Genomic DNA, 1,438 nt, shown 5'->3' with positions numbered 1-1,438 from the left:
GCCGTGCCACCTTGTATAGAAAGCTACCAGCCTGCCACTGCCCTGGGTCTGCTCTACCCCCACCCATAGCTGCCACCACACTGCCATATTTTTCTTTCTCTTTTTCCTTTTCTTTTTCCCTCCCACCTAGCCCAGTACATCACCTCCCCATCTTTCATACCTGCCCCCAGGTCTGCCCCACCCATACTTGCCAGCCCCCACTGCATCACTATTTTTTCCTCTTTTCTCTCTTTTTTCCTTTCTTACTTTTCTTTCTCCCTTCAACCTAGCCCCATACACCACCTTCCCCAACTTCCCACCAGCCCCCGCTGTGCCACCACAGATAGAATGCCACTGGCACACCAGCCTGCCACCACCTGCAGGCCCACACTACACTGCCATTTATTTTATATTTCTGCTTTTTTCTTTTTCTTTATTCACTTTCTATCTTCCACCTAGCCCTGTATGCCAACTCCCCTCTCTTCCCACCAGCCCCTGGGTATGTCTGCCTCCACCACTTCTTGCTTTTTTTAAAATCTTTTTCTTTCCTTTTCTTTCTCCTCCCTCACCTAGCCCCATATACCACCCTTTCCTTCCCACCAGTCCTCCCATGCTGCCATGGCTAGAGCAACCCCAGCACTCAGGCCTGCTGCTGCACTAGGCCCATAATGTCCCTCCCTTCCTGCCACTCAACCAGCTGCTGAACAGTGGGGAGTGAGCCCATACCACTCTCTGTCTGAGACCCACACCTATCTGGTAAGGAGCTATGAACTTTCCCATACCACTGGACCAATATCAGAAGTCAGACTGCTCCTGCCCAGTCGGTCCTCAGCCACCTCACCAAACCAGTGTTCAGAGAAGCAGGCTTGCCCTGCCTGTTGCTGCCCTGCCCACCTGGATATGGTGGTGAGAGCTATCATACCCACAGATGAGCAAACAGCAAAGCATGCCTGGCCCACCCGCCCTGACATATCAAAACAAAACAGAGAAGCAGAATAAACCAACCGTTACAATCAATAAATAAAGAAAATAATACCTTGAGCCTCAGTGACAGCAGACAATATCGACACATATTAAAGAAAAGCAGGACAAAATGGCTCCAGCAAGTGAACAAAATAATCAGATGACCATCTGGTAAAAGAAAAGGCAGGGGAATTACCTGATATGGAATTCAAAAGATTAATATTTAGGACTTTCCAAGAGATTAAGAAAGAAATCAAGGAAAACACAGATGAAAACAAGGGAAAAAATAGAGAAAATCATGGAAAACACAGACAAAACCAACCAAAACATAGCAAAAATCAAGGAAAACAGATAAAGCAAAGCAATGGAAGAATTTACCAAAATAATTCAAGAACAAAAAATGAAAATAAATAAACAACTAGAAATCACACAAAAACAGCAACTAAAAATCCAAAAGATAAACATCCAAATTGCAGAAATGGTTTTAGGAGCATAT

The sequence above is a fragment of the Trichechus manatus genome, unplaced genomic scaffold (genome assembly GCF_000243295.1).
Source record: "Trichechus manatus latirostris isolate Lorelei unplaced genomic scaffold, TriManLat1.0 scaffold00033, whole genome shotgun sequence".
Lineage (NCBI taxonomy): Eukaryota > Metazoa > Chordata > Mammalia > Sirenia > Trichechidae > Trichechus > Trichechus manatus.
This window is presented reverse-complemented; position numbering follows the sequence as displayed.